Source organism: Sciurus vulgaris (genome assembly GCF_902686455.1).
Source record: "Sciurus vulgaris genome assembly, chromosome: 10".
Classification (NCBI taxonomy): domain Eukaryota; kingdom Metazoa; phylum Chordata; class Mammalia; order Rodentia; family Sciuridae; genus Sciurus; species Sciurus vulgaris.
Window position 1 is genome coordinate 71,676,131 of NC_136470.1, and position 18,796 is coordinate 71,694,926.

Sequence of the window (18,796 nt, forward strand, 5' to 3'; positions counted from 1 at the left end):
GTACCAGCTTCCCCAGTGTTGCAGATTCAGAAATGTTCACAGTGGGTAATGACAATAAGTGACAAATTTCAATCACCAGGTATCATTTCCCAAGTCACCCGGTAGCCTTTGTGATGTACCTGTGCCCTGGGCCTCTGATGCTCAGGGAGGTGGAACGGATACTCCCGGTGGAGCCTGTGCACCAGTGGATTATCGGGCAGTGGGGAGAAGGACCTTGGCAATGATGAGCAAGCATACCATGACCTCGGGGGTTGGTGTGGTGATGGGCACTTGCTCACGCACGCGTTCAAGTGTGGAGCATGACTGGGGGAGTTCAGAAGCAGCAGAGCTGGTTTTGGGGTGCTAGGCCCCAGGTGGGAAAGCTGGTAGTGTCATAAGTGGAGCCCAGCATCTTATGGGGAGGGGGCCTTGTGTAGAAATATGAATGCTTGAGTCCTTGGGGCCCAGGTCACACGTCACGGGTAGCCCACCCAGCACCCACTGGAGACCAACAGCGGTGCCCTGGGCAGGGGCCCTGCCGCACTGTCTCCCTGGGGAGCGACAAGGCAACTGGTTGGCCTGGGGTTGGGGACCTCTTCTGCATGTCCACTGTGACGTCCAGCCCTCCCATGTGAAATGGTGCTGCACAGAGGTTCCGAGCGTGGGCCTAGATCCCAGCTCCACCACTTGCCCGTGGTATGACCTTGGTTCTGTGCTTCCATTCCCTCATCTGAAGTGAATGAGAAAGGTGAGCACACCAGAATTCCTACTATGGAGTCAGTGTGATAGAATGCAAGTGTTGCGTTTGTGTGTGTTTTTATTAGTAACAGAATAAGTTATGACTTTTATGTCCAAGATTTTCCAGTAAAATTGTTTTTCAATAAAAATAAGTAAGTAAGCCTTAAAAAAAATAAAATAAAATAAAATAAAATAAAAGTGAAGAGGTTGTACGGAAAGAACATAGGCGCCTGATTGGAGAGGTGCTCAAAGGTAGGAAGCATGAGTACAAGAAGAATAATGACTTATTTCCGCCACGGTTGCACTCGACTCAAAGCACACTGTATTAAATGAGTAAATGAAGGAAGGGAGATTAAGAGGGATGGAGGCAGGGACATCAGGTGTGTCTGGGTGGTGGTGGTAGCAGTCTGATGCTGTCACAAATTACATTCCAATACATGGTCTCTCACCATGAGGACACACTAAAGAACACGTGTTTCCAGACACACCACGCAGGACTGAACATGGGCACTCCAGGGGAATTCGAGTTAAGACAGCAGGGGGAGATGGGAGGCAGAGCAGAAGAGGGGAGGGGACCAGAAAGTGGGGCTTAAGTGGTCTAACAGGATTCCCAAGTCCAAGGAGCAAGATTAAAGGATGCAAATCAGCTCCATTCACTCTGAAGGGAAAAGAGAGAGAGAGGGTAGGGTGGTAGGCTGAGGACAGAAGGAAGAACAGGTCCCATCATGTTGTGAAAATTGCGGAGTGTGAACGAGAGAGTCCTGCTGCTGTGGCTACAGTTCAGGGCCCCCCAGTGTGCGAGTGTGGCCTTCTCACCATCCTGGCACTGTCGGTTCTGTTCATTGCAGAATTACCTGACTTAGAGGAGCGCCCACTTGTGGGAGGCAGGCAAAAAGTGTTTGCTGAATAAATGTGGACTCTGGCTGGCATTTCTGTCTTGTTGCTCTCCAGAGCCCTGATGGGAAAACACTTTTGCCCACATGAATCAGAGGTCTTTTCTTAATATGTTGATTTGAGCTGCATACTCTCAATGCCCTTCCTGGGAAAGTGGGCAGGCCATTCACTTGTGTGTTCAGGAGGCAGTAAGACCTGATTCATTCCTTATTCAGCTGGTCCAAATTTGAAGAATTTACATCTTGCCAGGCACGGTGGCACACACCTGAAATCCCAGCAACTCAGGAGGCTGAGGTAGAAGAATCTCGAGTTCAAAGTCATCCTCAGCAAAATAGTGAGGCCTTAAGCAACACTAAATAAAATGCAAAATAGGGCTAGGGATGTGTCTCAGTGGTTAAGTGCCCCTGAGATCAATCCCAGTACGGAAGGAAGGAAGGAAGGGAGGGAGGGAGGGAGGGAGGGAGGGAGGGAGATCTCTTCATCTATAAGAGGTTGATAACAATTGTGTTTTACTTTATATGATTGTCAAGGACCAAACCATGTATGTGAAGCATCTGGATATCTGAGACTTCCGATAATTCTAATGTTGTTGTCATTGTTACTGAGTCACTTTACTCCTACATTTGCTCTAAGAATCATATTGAAAAACAGATGCTTAATTAAGCTTAATTTATTTTCAATTAAATGACAGGCCCTGGTTCATCCCCCACTTTTCAAACTTTGGGGTCTCTGAAGTTCTTCACATTCCTAAAAATTAAGGACCCAAAAAACTTTTCTTTCAGTAGGTTATATCTTCAGATATTTACCACTATCAAAATCAAAATTGAGAAATTAAAATATGCTAACTATATTTTCTACACCTATCCTGACAAACAGTAGATAATAAAAGCACTGTTTTACATTATAGCAACTTTGGTTTATAGAAGAGAGTGGAATTTTCTTCTTCTTTTATATTCATCTGTTGTGATTTTTTTGTTTTGTTTTGTTTTTAAAGCATAGAAGAAATCTGACCTTTTGCAGATATGGTGTTAGAAAAGGAAGAATTCCAATTGTCTTTGAGAAAGGTGCAGATATTCTTTGAAACCACAACCCAAACTCATCAAGTGGTAGTTTCTTAAAAGATTAGTTGCAATGAAACTTGGGAATTATATCAATCGCCTTTTCATACTCTGTCACATTAAAAGACATTGATCTATGTTGAACTTTGAATTTTTTATGTATGATTTTATAATATCGCACACTGGTCATTGGAAAAAATTTTGCTTGCTGAGTAATAAAAAACTCTTCTAAACCTATTCTGCTATTCATTTGTGGTAGAATGAACGTTAGAAAGTAAAATAACCTCTTATTATTATTATCATGAAAATAACTGACCTCAGGAACCCCAAGGAAGTTCTCAGGTATCCACAAGGGCCTAGGAAACTCACTTTGAAATTTGCTGCCCAAGGTCACCCAAACTTTCCTAGCACTTACCTCTCCCAATCTCTCCCTCCCCCTTTCCCTCTCTCTCCCTCTGTTGTTAACTCTTCCCAAGCAAGAATGAAAATAATCCATATTCCCTTTCCACTGACACATCTCCTTCTCAAAGCCAATTGTTTTCAAAGGTGAGATAAAAAAGAACAATGAAGATGGTTCAACTTTAAAATGGTACAAAAATAATATGCAGTTAGTAAAAACCATACTTTGAATTTCCCCACCTAGCGCTAGTTGGTACCAATACTCTGTCATGATGCTTGGCAGGGCAACCAGCCATAGCACTTAGTCACACAATCACAGGGGAAACAACTCATTCTTTAAAGTGTGCTGTGCTGCTAAGCTATGACATTTGGTCAGTGTATTCAATGTGTTTTCAATTTAGGATATTTTCAGTTTACAAAGGGTTTATTGGGGCATGATCCCATTATAGTCCAGGAGGATGTATAAACAGGTTAAAAAGATATTGTATTTTGGTGCCAATACTATGCTATTTTTGTTACTATTGCTCTGTAGTATAGTTTAATGTCTGGTATTGTGATACCTTCTGTTTCACTTTTTCTACTCAGGATTGTTTTTGGCTATTCAAGATCTTTTGTTCTTCCAGATGAAGTTCATGATTCCTCTTTCTATTTCTATGAGGAATGTCATTGGGATTTTAATTGGAATTGCATTGAATCTGTATAGTGCCTTTGGTAGAATGGTCATTTTGACAATGTTAATTCTGCCTATCCAAGAACACGGGAGATCTTTCCATCTTCTAAGGTTTTCTTCAATTTCTTTCTTTAATGTTCTGTAGTTTTCATTGTAGAGGTCTTTCACCTCTTTTGTTAGATTAATTCTCAAGTATTTTTTTTTTGAGGCTATTGTGAATGGAATGGTTTTCCTAATTTCTCTTTCAGAGGATTCATCACTTATGAATAGAAATGCATTATATTTACACGTATTGATTTTATATTCTGCTACTTTGCTGAATTCATTTATTAGTTCTAAAAGTTTTCTAGCAGAGTTTCATGGTATTGGCACCAAAATAGACAGGCAGGCCAATGGTACAGAATAGAAGACACAGAGACAAAACCACATAAATACAGTCCCCTCATACTAGACAAAAGAGCCAAAAACATACAATGGAGAAGAGATAGCCTGTTCAACAAATGGTGCTGGCAAAACTGGAAATCCATATGCAGTAAAATGAAATTAAACCTCTATCTCTCACCCTGCACAAAACTCAACTCAAAATGGATCAAGGACATAGGAATTAGACCAGAGACCCTGCACCTAATAGAAGACAAAGTAGGCCCGAATCTTCATCATGTTGGCTTAGGATCAGACTTCCTCAACAAGACTCCCAAAGCACAAGAAATCAAAGCAAGAATCAATAAATGGGATGGACTCAAACTAAAAAGCTTTTTCTCAGCAAAGGATACAATCAAGAACATAAAGAGAGAGCCTACAGAGTGGGAGAAAATCTTTTCCACACACACTTCAGATAGAGCACTTATCTCCAAAATTTATAAAGAACTTGCAAAACTCTACACCAAAAATACAAAGAACCCAATCAATAAATGGGAAAAGGAACGGGACAGACACTTTACAGACGAAGACACACAGGTAATTAATCAATATATGAAAAAGTGTTCAACATTTCTAGTAACTAGAGAAACGCAAATTAAAACAACTCTAAGATTTCATCTTACTCCAATTAGAATGGCTATTGTCAAGAACACAAACAATAATAGATGTTGGTGTGGATGTGGGGAAAAAGGCACACTTTTACATTGCTGGTGGAGTTGCAAATCAGTGCAGCCACTCTGGAAAGCAGTGTGGAGAATCCTCAGAAAACTTGGAATAGACCCACCTTTTGACCCAGTTATCCCACTCCTCGGTTTATACCCAAAGGACTTAAAATCAGCATAGTACAGAAACACAGCCACATCAATGTTTATAGCAGCTCAGTGTACAATAGCTAGATTGTGGAACCAACCTAGATGCCCTTCACAGATGAATGGATAAAGAAACTGTGGTATATATACACAATGGAATATTATTCAGTCATAAAGAAGAATAATATTATGGCATTTGCAAATAAATGGATGGAATTGGAGAATATCATGCTAAGTGAAATAAGCCAATCCCAAAAAACCAAAGGCCAAATGTTTTCCCTGACAAGTGAAGAATAATATATAATGGGGGTGGGGATGTGGGGAGTGAGAGAAGAATGGGGGAACTTTAGATTATGTAAAAGGAAATGAGGGGGGTTATGAAAAACGGTGGAATGAGACAGACATCATTACCCTATGTACATGTATGATTACCAAATGGTATGAATCTACATCATGTACAACCATAGAAACGAAATGGTGTACCATGAATAAAAATGCAGTCTGTAAAAAATTTAAAAATAAATGAATAATTTAAAAAAAGAAACAAAACTCTAGACTCTAACATGTATTTTATCTCAAATATTCTATTTTTCTAGAACAGCAAGAATTTACCATTCTATTTCTGAATTGACATGTTTTCAACTTTTGATGTCAGTTAAACCAAGCTTTCATTGTCAAGTTTATAAGAAAAATTTAGGCTTTGCAAATTTTCTTATCTGTAAAAGATCAAGTAATGATGTCAAAGAGAGAGAAATATTAAAATAATTAGGAAATGGAAAAAAAAAACATTGTACTTGCCTGTAGAAGGAAAAGCACTCGGGGCTAAGAAAGAGTTAAGCAGATTATGTGCAGTGGTTAGGGAAGATCAGAAGCATATTCTGCAAGTGGGTGTTGTTTAAAATGAGAAACGACAGATGAGTAGGAGTTGGCCAGGTATTAAGTGGAAGAGAACATGGGGAAGAGGATATGCAACTACCCACAAAAAGGACGGTCATGATTTGTTCAAAGGATGCAGGAAGTTCAGGGCCTAGGAGACAAGGGGAGAGTTCAGTTAGTGCCTAATATTTACAAGACCAAGTCAATACAAAGGGAGGCCCACATGCCATATATCTATTTACAAGTTGTAAATCAAGCTAGCAAACTATTAAGTAAAATATGTTCTCCCTGATAAATATCTTTCTGAAAGTCAAGATTCAGATTTTGAATTCTTGGGACACAAAAACATCAATGGGGGAAACACTGATGTCAGCCCTTCCCCTCATTCTCACCCCTGTCTGAATGAGGGCTAATTCAGAGAAGATACTGTGTAGACACAGGGTTGTTTGACCAAAAAACAAAAACAAAAACAAAACACTATGGTCTCTCTTGTACATGGAGTATGATTTAGAAGTGGCAAGTGTTCCAAGTCATAACGCATTTGTCCAGCAGACTCCACATGCATGGGTAGGGGCATACTGAAAGCATCCTTTTAATGCCTTGCTACTCTAAGTCTTATCTACCAACAAGTTCAGTCAGTATTACTTGGGAGTTTGTTAGGAATGCAGAATCTCAATCCCTCCCCCAGATCTACTGAATCGGAATCTGTATTTAGCAAGATTTACAGGTGGTGTGTATGCCTATTAAAGTTTGAGATATGGAACTTAGTGAAGAGACTCAAGACAAGGGTTGCTCTTGGCCAGGTAAGTGAACAAGGCTGTTTGGTTCTATAAGACTCTCTAGGCCAGGGTCAGTGAGGATGTGAAATAGATTCCACTTCTGCTGGGTGTCATAGAAGGGACGGAGCAGAACAGTTACATAATTTGAATTACTTTTCTAAGCAATAGTAGAGCCCATCCATTGAGCATTACATTGCATCAGACTGTGATTTACAGATAGGCTCTCAGCGAAACCTCATTTTCCTGGTTTTGATAGTGTGCTAGTTATGTCAATGTTATCATTGGAGGAGTCTGGGTAAAGACAGTGCAGGACTTCCCTATGCTTTTTTTTTTTTTTTCTTCTTCTTCTTTCTGTGAATCTGTAACTATTTCAAAATTAAAGGTAAACTAAACCATTGGATCATGTGATTGGATCATGTGGATTTTTGCTTTCAGTACTCATAAACATTTCAAATAAATAAAGAAGGGAAAACAAATTTATTTCATCAGATATTTATATATGCAGCCCTTTCTTCAGTCTTGAAGTTATAATTTTCTCTCTTATGTAATATTGTCTTTAGCCTGAAGAACTTCCTTTAATATTCTATAGTATAGAACTAGTGACCATGAATTTTTATAGTTCTGAGAATGTCTTCATTTTACCTTCTTCCTTTTTCCTTTTTTTTTTTTTTTTTTTGTTTGTTGTTATTGTTACTGATGATCGAACCCAGAAATACTCTACCACTGAGCTTCATCCCCAGCACATTTTTATTTTGACACAGGGTCTTGCTAAGTTGCTGAGGCTGGCCTTGAGCTTAGGGGCCACTTGTCTCCAAAGTCACTGAGATTACAGGCGTACATTACCGCACCTGTTTTTACCTTCATTCTTGGAAGATACTGTCCCTGGATATAGAATTCTGAGTTGACAGCTCTCTTTCTTCAGTACTTCAAAGATTTTGTTGCACTATCTGCTTTGTTTCTGATGAGAAATCCATGGTCATTGGTTCTCATCTCACTTTTCTTCTTTTCATTATTTGGTTGTATTTCAACAATCTCTGAGCCATAAAGATAATTCATATACAATTCCTTTTAATATTGCCAATGTTTTATTTTTGACATACATCTGGAGTATTTCTCTGATAATAAAATAAGAATCAGTTTCCAGTTGAGGTGGAGGCATTGGAAATAATGTCCCTTACCTGAGGTTATAGAGAAAACCCAGACCAATGAAAACATTGCTTTCTAGTGAGAGAACAACCTCATTGGTATCCCCTTTCTCATTTAGTCCTTTTGCCTCAGATTTTAGAAACCTCGATGAACAGAATGGCCCAGGTCATCAGAATGACCCTTATGAATAGACTGACCAGAATGGCCAGACGTTTATTAATATAAATGATTCCAGCGTGAACTTGATACCACAGTTTCCAGCTAGTGTGAGTATACTTGACCTTCGACCTTGTTCTCCCTCCTTCCCCTTCCCATGGGGCCCTAGAATGGTATTTTGCATTTTCTTTAAAGCAGTTATAAATTGTGTCTTATTTTCAAAAACCTATTCAAAATCTTCCCATCATAAAAGAGGAAATTTCAAATTTCAAATCAGCATTAGCCCATGATTGATTCAATTGTCAGATAAGCTGAGAATACAAAATATAGAGCAAGTGGAAATGTTTTTCTGGGTGAGAAGGTCAAAGCATAGGGAGGTGGTTATAGAAATAGCTCCCTTTCCAAGGCAAGAATACTGTAAAGAAAATAGTGGGAAATGGCAAAAAGGAAGCTCATTATTTAAAGTAGTAGTGTCTACTTGTATATAGACATTTATTTGCAAAAGTTAGATGCTACTGAATTATTCTGAAATATGTATTCATTATTAAATAATGCATGGCTGGAGATTTATGTGTGTTTTATGTGTTTTCTTCCAAGAGTTTTACAGTTTTAACACATTTAGTTCTTTAACACATCTTGAGTTAATTTTTACATATGGTAAGGTAAAGATCCAACTTCATTCTTTTGATGTAGATATGGTCAAATGATTTTATACAAGGGTGCCAGGACCATTTGATGGAAAGGGTAGTCTCTTCAACAAATGATTCTGGGAAAACTGAATATTCACATGCAAAAGAATGAAGTTGGATCTTCATCTTTACCATATTATATAAATTAGCTCAAGATGTGTTAAGTGACCAGCATAACCCCACATCATGTACAACCACAAGAATGGGAAGTTATACTCCATGTATGCATAATATGTCAAAATACAGTCTACTGTCACATATTACTAAAAAGAACAAATAAAATAATTTTAAAAAGAAAATGAAAAAAAATGTGTTAAGGTTAAAGACCTAAATGTAAGTGCTAAAACTATAAAACTCTTGAAGAAAACACGAGGGAAGAGATTTATGACATTGGATTTGACAATGATTTCTTGGGATATGACACCAAAAAAACAGAAAAAAAAAGTAAAAATAGATAAATTGGACTATGTTAAAATTTAAAATTTCTGTGCATCAAAGGATAAAATCAGCAGAGTGAAATGGTAATTTATGAAATATGAGAAAAGTATTTGCAAATCATATCTGCTAAAAGAGGTTGATATCCACAATATATAAAGAACTCCTGCAAACTCAACAATGGACAAAGGACTTGAGTAGGTACTTTACCAGAGAAAATATACAAATGGACAACAAATACATGGAAAGATGCTCAACCTCATTAATCAAATTAGGAAAATGTAGATTAAAACCATAATGAGGCCGGCTGGTCCAGGATCAGTGGCTGCAGCGGCAACGGCTCGGGGACCGGCCCGGGGTAGCCGGCGGTTCCCGGCGCCCAGCACTTGTATGAAGTACCGCCCTGGGTCATGTGCTGCTTCTGCAAAGTGATGGACGCCATGGAACCCGCCTATTGGTGCCAACTCACGACCCTGATCCTAGGCGACCAGACAAGCTGCCGAGCTGCGGCTGTGCGAGCGCTGAGAGCCATGCACAGCCAGCGTCCTGTGGCCCTGGTTCAACCTGCAGGCGCGGTGGACCTCCTACACAGCCCCACACACCTGCAGCTACAGCTCACGTGGTTCATCACCGCGTCTGGGCACCAGCCCACCTTACTTCCACCCCCAGCGCCATTACCCGGATGTCCAGCAACGACTCTAAACCCTTTAAGGCTGAGGCCTGGAGCCCCCAGAATTTGAGTCCTCAGCCTCCACCCTACGCTCTCAGCTTTTCCAGGTTCCCAGATTCTTTCAGGTCCTGAGCTCTTACCGTTCCAAACTCTGCTACTGTCCTGTCACCACTGCCATCTCCAGCCTCTTCCTCTACCAAGTCGAAAAGAGCCTAGTGTCCCTACTGCATGGGGTCCACCACTCCCCATTCTGCTGGCCCCTCTGAGATTTCCCAGGGCACCTGCAACTTCTGCGAGGGGCTCAGGAGGGCCGCTTTGGGTGTGTGGACCAGGCAGTGATGAGGAATACCGTGATGTATGCCGTGAAGAAGCTGAAGGAGGAGGCTGACCTAAAGTGTACTGTGGTGAAGCAGCTATGGAGATTCTGTCACCCAAATATTGTGGACTTTGCTGGCTACTGTGCTGACAGAGGTTTCTACTGCCTTGTCTACAGGTTCCTGCCTAATGGCTCCCTAGAAGACAGTCTCCACTTCCAGACTGAGGCCTGCCCTCCTCTCTCCTGGCCTCAGCGACTAGATATCCTTCAGGGCACAGATTGGGCCATTCAGATTTTACATGAGGACAGCCCAGCCTCATCCACAGAGACATCAAGAGTTCTAATGTCCTTCTGGATGAGAGACTTATGCCCAAGCTTGGAGACTGGCCTGGCCCCATTCAGCAGATTTGCAGGGCCAACCCTGGCCAGAGCACACCGAGGCCTGGACACACATTGTGTGGGGCACCTGGCTTACCTGCCTGAGGAGTACATCGAGATGGCCAGCTGACTGTGGACACTAAAACCTTCAGCTTTGTGGTGATAGTGCTGGAGACCCTAGCTGGCCAGAGGAATGTGAGGCTGCATGGAGCCAGGACCAAGTATCTGAAAGACCTAGATGAAGACAAGGCTGAGGAGGCCAGAGTGGCCCTGAAAGGCACCCAGACCACTCTTGGAAGGAGGTGTGGCCACAGATGCCTGGGCTGCTCCCATCACTGCCCAGGTTAGTAAGAAGCACCTGGACCCCAGGCCTGGGCCATTACTGCCCCAGCTGGACCTGGCCCTAGGTCAGCTGGCTTGCTGCTGCCTACAACACCAGGCCAAGGGGAGGCCCCCCCATGACCCAGGGACACAAGAGGCTGGAGAAGCTACAGGCAGCAGTGGCAGGGCCTCTTTGGGAGCCAGAAGCTGCCAACCCTAGCTCTCCTTCCCCTCAGGAGAATTCCTATGTGTCCACCACTTGCGGTGCCCACAGTGGGGGTGTCCCACAGCAGCCCCTGGAATGCCCTCAGAAGCCCCAGCCCAGGCTGCCCAGTAACTCCTGAAAAACCCCAACCAGCTTGTGGAGAATGTCGGGAGTGTATCCAGCCTATCTGCGACCCTGCACTGCTGGCACTTGACCCCAAGCTCCCCTCAGGCCCAGCACCCCTCAGAGAGGCTGGTTGTACTCGGGGACACCAATGGAGAATCAAGCCTTTGGCCCACATCCATGGAAGGATTGCCCCTGGGCAACTGCCTCATCATCGTGGTCAGAGCCACCACAGATCATCATCAACGCAGCCTGACAAAATGATGCAGAAACTGGCCCTATATGAGGATGGGGTCCTGGACAGCCTGCAGCTGCTGTCATCAAGCTTTGTCCCAGGCTTGGACCTGGAACACAAAAACAGACAGGGACTTGAAGGGAGTGACACATTTCAGAGCTGATTTGTTCACATAAGCAGATCCCCGAGACCCAGAAGTCAAAGTTCTCATGGTTGGAAGCTTTCATTGCGCATGACCCTCTCAGCAGCCTGCAGACAGCAGGGGTGGGGGCCCGTCCTGGCAGGCAGGAGTGGGTGGTGGCCCTTGCAGCTTGAGGGGTGTGGGCACAGGCAGAGCCAGCCAGAAGGGCTTCTGGAAGCCACTGATAGGGCATGACATCTCTGAGGCCTTCCTTCAGAGATGGAGGCTTGGGGCAAGGCAAGCAGATACCATCTAAGGGGTGGGCTGGTGCATGTTAGAAAGCTGCCAGCTGAACAGGCTAATGGCAGCAGTCAAGTGGGGCTGCTGGTGCAGTAGGAGCTGGCTCCCCTGAGAGCTAGGCAAGGCATCCATGGCCCAGACCTGCAGCAACCCTTAACTCATCATGGACTTCCCTAAAACTCTGAGGAAAAGCAGCCAGTCTGCACAACAGAGCAGGTGAGGCCTGGGGCCCTCCCAGCCACTTGTAATTTGGAAAGCGAAGTATGGCTATCTTGTGGTTCAGTCCATTATCAAGAGACAGTTCTAAAATCCCAGGTGGTCCAGCAGCACCCCCTGCCCTGGGCTGGTGTTTGCAGGCTTCACTAGAGACCCATGAGCTAGCCTAAGGTGAGTTCCCATTAGCCAGACTACCCGTAGGCACAGCAGATGGGCCCCAGGCCCAACCAGACTCCAGAGGTCAAAGGCTCAGCCTCAGGCCCAGGCAGTGGTCCAGGCAGAGGGGCTGCTACCCAAAATCTGACCTAGACAGTGAGAAGCCCCAAGTAAGCAGGAAGCTGGGGGCAAGCCAGAAAGGGAAGAGCAACATTTTGGGGAAAAAGAAAAATGTGACTCACATTTTTAAAAGCAAGTCAGGTTTTGTGTAACTAAGTGTCCTCTTGAGAATCTTCAAAAGTAGTCCAGGGCTGTAGCACAGGCTTCCAGTGACTTTGTGTTCACCATCACGAGTCACACTACATGCTCCCATGAAGCTGGCCATCGGTGAAGGCCAAGTTGTCCTTGAGTAATAAAAACTTGCCTTTCAGAAAAGTAAAAAACAAACAAACCACAATAGATACCACTTCATACCCATTAAGCTGGCAATTATCAAAGAAACAGAAAATAACAAGTGTTGGGGAAGATGTGGAGAAATTGGAACACCGTGGGAATGTTAAATGGTGCAGCTGCTGTGGAAAACAATATGGTAGTTCCTCACAAATTAAAAATAAAATTACCACATGATCCTGCAATTCCACTTCCAAGCATGCACCCAAAAGAAATACAGACAGGGTCTCAAAGAGTTAGTGTAGACCCATAGTGGCATAAGTTCATAGTGGCATAAGTGTCCTTTGACATAAACAAATGTGACATATACATATAAGGTAATATTATTCACTCTTTGGAAGGAAATTTTGACACATGCTACAATGTAGAGGAACCATGAGAACATAAAAATAAGCCGACCATAAAAAGGACAAGCATTGTTTATCAAGGGCTTTGAGGAGAAAGGAGTGCAGAGTTGTTGTTTAATGGGTAAAGAGTTTCAGTTTTATAAGACGAAGAATTCTGAAAATTGGTTGCACAATCAATGTGAATGTAGTTAACACGAACGAACAGTAAGCTAACAATTGGGTAAGATAGCTCATTTATGTATATTTTACAGCATTTAAAGACTATTAATATATAAGATTATATACTATTCCAGGCTACGGATGAGTGAAAGATTATTTCACAGTCTTCTGTTGGTGAACACTTAAAATTCCTAGAAGTAAATATTCTGGGTTAAATGGTAGGAAGTATATTAAAATAAAATATATTAAATGTCTCTGAAAACTTGAACTACTTTACATCCCCAGTAATAGTAAATGCTGGTATTCTCTCCCCCACATTCAGTAAATCTTTTTTTTTTTTATTGTAAACAAATGGCATACATGTTGTTTCTCTGTTTGTACATGGCATAAAGGCATACCATTTGTGTAATCATAAATTTACATAGAGTAATGTTGTTTGATTCATTGTTATTTTTCCCTTCCCCCCACCCCTCCCACCCCTCTTTTCCCTCTATACAGTCCTTCCTTCCTCCATTCTTGCCTCCCTTCCTAACCCTAATTCTAATCATAACACTAACCCTTCCCTCCCCCCATTATGTGTCATCATCCACTTATTAGCGATATCATTCTTCCTTTGGCTTTTTGAGATTGGCTTATCTCACTTAGCATGATATTCTCCAATTTCATCCATTTACCTGCAAATGCCATAATGTTATCATTCTTTATGGCTGAGTAATATTCCATTGTATATATATATACCACAGTTTCTTTATCCACTCATCAATTGAAGGGCATCTAGGTTGGTTCCACAGTCTGGCTATTATGAATTGAGCAGCTATGAACATTGATGTGGCTGTATCTCTGAGTAAATCTTGATATGTAACTAAAAGCTTTGGCCAGCCTTTTGGGAGAAAAATTAACTCATTCTAAAATTAATTTACATATTATGAATTACTAGTAAAGTTGAACATGTTTTGCTATTTTGAAAAAATTTTTTTCTCTTCTAGACATTACTTTTTCATATCCTTAATGACATTTTATGTTGGAATTATTATTTTCTTAATTTTTCTGTACAAATTCCTTAAAACAACAAAGTACTATTGCAGTAGTTTCTCTACTCTGATGCAACTTATTTTATCTAAGGTTTTTTTCTTTCATTATGTCAATATAAACTTTAAAAATTAGCTGTTGAATCCATCTGTAATTGCTTTTGCAAGTTGTTAGAGTAATTTAATTTCTCGTACATAAATGACTACTTGTTCTGTTCCTATTGATTGTAAATGTCTATTTATGTCTTTCTGTGCTGGTGTTTGTTTATTTTCTATTCTCTACTCAATTCTAATGCTAAATTAGCATTTTTATCACCAATATTTCAGTATTCCATATCTCACCTATTTACTTCTTTAGGATATGTTTCGTTAGGTATTCTGGCCCATTCAGCTTCATTTAAAAAAAAAATAGTTTTGGACTTTCCTCTAGAAGAGGACAGATAAAGTCTTTTTATTTTCTTTAGCACAGAGTTTTAAGTATCTGGAACACTGTGATGCCTGGTGCTAACTTGGCATGCTGTTTTATGCTTTTTTTGTTTTGTTTTGTTTTCTTTCCCTTTTGCAATGCTGGGACCTCTGCCCTAGGCAAGCACTCTACTACTGAGCCAATCCCTGTCAGTCATGCTATATGACTTAGTATACAGTGGGTGTTGAATAGATATTTACTAAAAGAAATGAAAAACCCTTTCCAGAAGCATTTAGGGGATGTTGAAGAATATGCGACATACCAAACAGAAGACTGTTATTCACTATACCTCACAGTGTACATGGTTAAGAAGTTTGCAGAAACTTTCCAGCAGAATGGTAATATGGAGATATAGACTGCAGGAACATGACAAGAACTGAATGAACAAAACCAAATCCAGAAAAATTGTACACATAATGAAGATTGAGTATGTTTCAGCTCACTGCTGTTTATACAACCTCAGTGGTTTAAAATAATAAGCATTTGTTATTGTTCATGAATTTACAAGACAGCCAGGCAGCTCTTGTCTTGGCTGGATTTTTACATGTTTGAGGGTTGGCTGGCTATAACGTTTAAAATAACCCAGGGTTTGGAATGTGAGCTCTTCTCTATATGGTCTCTTATGTTCTAACCAACTAATCCAGGCTTATTGAGAGAGAGCAAAAGCATGCAGTCTCTTGAGCACACACCACTTCAGATTATCACTCACTGCTCAAGAAGGTGTGGTTGGAAATAAAAGCAGGACACAGATAGGAAAAAAATAGGAAAAATAAGGTCTTGTACTACAACCTGGGTCAATAAGGTAAAGTTGTTATTTTTCATTTTATAAGTGTGAAAACTGAGTCTGTCTATATGAGCAGATGTTTACATTTTGCCAAGTTTTCTAATAAGTAGAAATAGTATTCCCTGAGATCAGAGCAGTCTGGATTGTCCAGTAGCTGAAGTGTGTTCTGTTTTTAAACTCAAATTTATATTCTCACCCCTTTACCCATGGTATACAATGAAGTCACACCCAATTGTACTGTATCTCACTTTATGTGTTAATATTGCAGCATGCCATGTGAGGTTTAATTAGATAATAAAGCTCTTTGAAACTCCTCCCAAATAAAATAATCTTTTAAAACAATTTTTAAATTTAAAAAAAGAAAAAGTTTTTCAAATATTCTTAATTTCTTAAATTATGGGAATCATCTCACCCAGCTTCATAAAAATTTCAGTTGAGATGTTGATTAAGATTAAATTGAATCCTAATGGTGGTGGGGGACTGACATTTTTCCAATATTTAGCCATTTGTTTCAAGAACATAACATGCTTTTCTATTTATGCTAAAGATCATTAATGCCTTTTAGCATTACTTTTATACAGTCTTGCACATTTCATTTAGATATATTCTTATATATTCTATATATTTTGAGGCTATTGTACATAGGATCTTTTAGAATGTAATGTTGACATTACATTTTATATTTGCTTTAAATCAACTATTCATGGTTGCATCTTATTCTTTTCAATGTTTTGAACTGCTTTATACAACATTTTTTCAGTGTATTTTTCAGAGATGAAGCCTTTTTTTCTTCAAATAACACTTTTGTCTGTTATATTGCTGCTTTCTCATTCATATTGTTGCATTTGCTCTATGTAGGATACAGGACATTTTTGTCATCTGTTTACTTTGATGATCACGCTTTTGTTGTTGTCATTGTTGTTGTTTTGTTTTTTGGAGGTTTTTTTGTTTTGTTTTGTTTTGTTTGTACTGGGAATTGAACCCATGGATGTTTTAGTACAGAGCTATATTCCTGCCCTTTTTAAATTTTGAAATAGTCTAAGTTGCTGGTCTCTCTACATTGCTAAAGCAGGCCTTGAACTTGTGATCCTTCTGCATCAGCCTCCCCAGTCTCTGGGATTACAGGTGTGTATAATGCTTTTAATGTTTCTTTTTTAAGTATTCTTTTCATGTAGACCCTTTTTTTGTTGTTGTTCTTGAGGAAATAGCTTCTATCATACTTTGCTTAAATTTGCATTAAAAATGAGTATTGAATTTCTAACTATTCTGTCATTTTTATATGACCATGAATATTCTCTTCAACTGTTAATACATTTGACTATCTTAATATATTTTTACTTATTGAAATACAGAAAAGAACAATAAATACTATAACAAGGGGCTGGGGAGATAGCTCAGTCGGGAGAGTGCTTGCCTTGTAAGCACAAGGCCCTGGGTTCGATCCCCAGCACCCAAAAAAAAAAAAAAAAAATACTATAACAAATACCCATTAACTACCATCAAAAAATATGTTCATGGGCTGGGGTTGTGGCTCAGTAGTAGAGCACTCGCTTAGCAGCTTGAGGCTCTGGGTTTGATCCTCAGCAGCACTTAAAAATAATATAAAGGTATTGTGTCCACCTACAGTTAAAACAAAATATTTTTTAAAATGTCACCATGTAACAGATATAACATTTTTTTCATCAGCTGCTTCTGACTTTATGCTCTCTATGTAAATCAAATATAATTTATTCTAATTTATTAAAGATAAGATAATGAAGGCTAAGCTTATGACTCAGGGGTAGAACATTTGCCTTGCGTGTGTGAGGCACTGGGTTCAATTCTCAGCACCACGACTAAAGAAATGAATAAAATAAAGGCCATCAACAACTAAAAGAACTATTTAAAATAAAAGATAAGATAATGACGATGAAGCTGAAGTATTTGATCACTCCTATCCCTTTGATTCCACCTCTTATCTTTGAGGTATTTACTAAAATGCGTTTGGAATAATTTTTGTAGTCTACTTTTTATACATTATATGTACATATACTATAATTTTGCAAATTTTAAATAAAAATATATTTCCTGTATCACATTATATAGGAAAACAGAATTAGTAATGTAGTTTTTTCTTCTTACTTTAATTCTTTAATAATGTGATGTTTAAATTTTGTTTTCTATAAAGTCATTCACACATTTCAATTGGCAATATTTTCCAACTTACAGTTGATATGCTGAGGAAGTTAACTACTATAAGTAGGGTCATAAGTTAATGATCAGAAGTTACCACACATCCTGTGTTCGACATAGCCAGTAACTTTAAACAAAAAGACTTAATTTCAGTAATAAATAATATAAAATAATAAAATTAGTAAAAGAAAGCATTTATGTTGTACATACGATGTGCCACACATTATTCTGTCATTTTGTGTATATCAGTATCCCACATTGATATAGTCATGTGATAATATTTACACTCCCTGTTAGAAAGGAGATGGATGTCTTAACATTCCTTTTCTATGCTTGATAAAACTGAGGTAGAGTTTCAACAACTTGTTCATGATCATACACCTAGAAAGGGACAGTTTAAAGGTGATATTTCTAATATTAAGCACATATGACTCAGATTACTGGTTAAAACTTTTACATTCTCTTTTTTGTTTTATTTGTTTTTTGTACTGGGGATTGAACCCAGGGACACTTTGCCACTGAATTGCCTCCTCAGTTCTTTTTAAAAAATGTTCATTTTGAGACAGATCTCACTAAGCTTGTTGCCAAAGCTGTCCTCAAACTTGGGATCCTCCTTCCTCAGCCTCCCAAGTCACTGGAATTACAGGCATGTACCATTATGCCCGACCTAAAATTTCTAAAAAGCAACTTTCATATTATTGACCCTAAGCCTATTGAATAGAAAATAGGTTTAGTTTACAGAAGTTACAGCATGCATACAATAAAATTTCAGGAAGAAATTTCCCACATGGAGTTTCCTGTATACAATTGGTAGTTATCCATATATGACAAATAATAATATATGGACAATATATTGATAAACACATCAATATACTAAATCTTCCTATCACATTGCCCTGAAAAATAATTTGGCTCCTCATTTAGAATTATTAACCTGTAACTCAATGTCTGCACTGTCCAGGATTTTCATTTTTCCTTATTTAATACCACATTGACTTACAGTTTCTTTAATTTCCCTTTAGCCAAAGCTAACTGAAAATATTTTTGAGCATATAATTTTTATTTCCAAAGTCTCCCTCATGAACGAAAACTCCTGTGACTTCTTTAATCAACATGAGTGATCCAGCTTGCACTGCCCCCACAGGACCAAACCAAGTCCAACAAATCCCCTTCTCCAGGTCCTTTTTAATCTGTCCCTCTTCCCCTGGGAACCCCTCTGACATTCCCCTCAAAAGAGGGGTGGTTCCAAGGTTCAATGAAAATAGACCAACTAGAAGGAACTAAATACCTGGTGTGTTTGT

The 18,796-nt window shown here is 39.7% G+C and overlaps 1 pseudogene across 1 annotated transcript; it reads left to right on the forward strand.

The window, feature by feature from the left end:
* Positions 1 to 6,338: 6,338 nt before the first annotated feature.
* LOC306637644 (interleukin-1 receptor-associated kinase 1-like) lies at positions 6,339 to 13,369 on the forward strand (annotated as a pseudogene). The gene is made up of 2 exons: positions 6,339 to 6,410; positions 9,411 to 13,369. The product of its transcript is annotated as an interleukin-1 receptor-associated kinase 1-like (transcript).
* Positions 13,370 to 18,796: the final 5,427 nt, after the last annotated feature.